Below are 2,148 nucleotides of genomic sequence, written 5' to 3'. Positions count from 1 at the left end.
AGCGTTTAAGATAACTGAAGTGTTTCTTTCTATAGATAGGGGAAAATACAGTGTAATTCTTTTCTCTTAGTAAATTTCCTACTGCCATAGGTTTACACAAAAGATTTAGCTATAAAGCCCAATTTATACAGCACTGCTTCAGCTGAATTTGTTCTATTAGTCCTGGACAATTATATTACCTACAGACATTAATAATCATGGCCCAGATAATCATGATGGTGTGATCACTCACCTAGAGTCAGACATCCTGGAGTGTGAAGTCAAGTGGGCCTTAGGAAGCATCACTATGAACAAAGCCAGTGGAGGTGACTGAATTCCAGTTGAGCTATTTCAAATCCTAAAAGATGATACTGTGAAAGTGCTGCACTCAGTATGCCAGCAAATTTGGAAAACTCAGCAGTGGCCACAAGACTAATAAAGGTCAGTTTTCATTCCAATCCCAAAGAGAGGCAGTGCCAAAGAATGTTCAAACTATTGCACTCATCTCACATGCTAGTAAAGTAATGCTCAAAATTCTCCAAGCCAGGCCTCAGCAATATGTGAACCATGAACTTCCAGATGTTCAAGCTGGTTTTAGAAAAAGCAGAGGAACCAGAGATCAAATTGCCAACATCCACTGGATCATCAAAAAAGCAAGAGAGTTCCAGGAAAACATCTATTTCTGCTTTATTGACTATGCCAAAGCCTTTGACTGTGTGGATGACAATAAACTGTGGAAAATTCTTCAAGAGATGGGAATACCAGACCACCTGACCTGCCTCTTGAGAAACCTGTATGCAGGTCAGAAAGCAACAGTTAGAACTGGACATGGACCCTTTTCCCCTACCCCGTGTTTCCCCGTGTGTCCTGAGCACCACGGCGACACCATGTTGGGCATGATCAAGAACTCGCTGTTCGGGAGCGTAGAGACTTGGCCTTGGCAGGTCCTGAGCAAAGGGAGCAAGGGAGATGTCTTCTATGAGGAGAGGGCCTGTGAAGGCGGGAAGTTTGCCACAGTGGAAGTGACAGATAAGCCTGTGGATGAGGCTCTGAGGGAGGCAATGCCGAAAGTCATGAAGTATGTGGGAGGCTCCAATGATAAGGGACTCGGAATGGGGATGACAGTTCCTATTTCCTTTGCTGTGTTCCCCAGTGACGATGGGGACCTACAGAAGAAATTAAAAGTCTGGTTCTGGATTCCAAACAAGTTTCAAAGCGACCCACCAGCTCCCAGCGATGACAGCATTAAGATCGAAGACAGGGAAGGCATCACTGTCTATTCCACGCAGTTTGGTGGTTATGCTAAGGCAGCTGATTACGCTGCCCAAGCCATCCAGCTGCGGTCCGCCCTGGAGAGCACAGCCAAGTACCAGACTGACTTCTACTTCTGCACTGGGTATGACCCTCCCATGAAGCCCTACGGACATCGCAACGAGGTTTGGCTGGTGAAGAGCAGTGAATGAGTCACTGGCTGTGCCCCAAGCTCCGCGGGGGTCTGCATCTGTGCCCACTTCCCCTGGGAGGAAGCAGTGCCCCCGTGCCGCTCCAGCAGAACCAACTTCCCTTCAGAGCCAGTCACTGCCAATTTCCTGAGATAAGCACGGTCCAGATGCTGAGGCTCTGTTTCTCTTGGTGGGAAATAACGTACCCACGATACACATGCGTCCTTCTAACTGACTTATAGACAATTCAGTGGTAGGCCAGAAAAACCCAGCAGCATTTTTCCAGCTCTCTGGATCCCCTAAAAACAGATATTTACAAATCATGAAAACTGTATTTTTATTAATCCATGGAAGAAGTGTGATTTACGCGTGATCTTTCATATGTAATTCTTAGAAGAGCTTTCTTTAAAAAGAAGCCAAAAATAAAGATCTTTGACTTAAAACAGCTGAAACAAACAAAAAAAAGAACTGGACATGGAACAACAGACTGGTTCCAAATAGGAAAAGGAGTACATCAAGGCTGTATATTGTCACCTGCATATTTAACTTATATGCAGAGTACATCATGAGAAATGCTGGACTCATTGAAGCACAAGCTGGAATCAAGATTGCTGGGAGAAATATCAATGTCCTCAGATATGCAGGTGACACCACCATTATGGCAGAAAGAGAAGAACTTAAGAGCCTCTTGATGAAAGTGAAAGAGGAGAGTGAAAAAGTTGGTTTA

At 44.8% G+C, this 2,148-nt stretch overlaps 1 pseudogene; it reads left to right on the top strand.

Moving 5' to 3' along the window:
- The first annotated feature begins 845 nt into the window (after positions 1 to 845).
- On the top strand, positions 846 to 1,868 carry LOC113893627 (annotated as a pseudogene).
- The last annotated feature ends 280 nt before the right edge of the window (positions 1,869 to 2,148 follow it).

The sequence above is a fragment of the Bos indicus x Bos taurus genome, chromosome 5 (genome assembly GCF_003369695.1).
Source record: "Bos indicus x Bos taurus breed Angus x Brahman F1 hybrid chromosome 5, Bos_hybrid_MaternalHap_v2.0, whole genome shotgun sequence".
Classification (NCBI taxonomy): domain Eukaryota; kingdom Metazoa; phylum Chordata; class Mammalia; order Artiodactyla; family Bovidae; genus Bos; species Bos indicus x Bos taurus.
The sequence above is the reverse complement of the archived record's forward strand: the minus strand, read 5'-3'. Positions and strand labels throughout refer to the sequence as shown.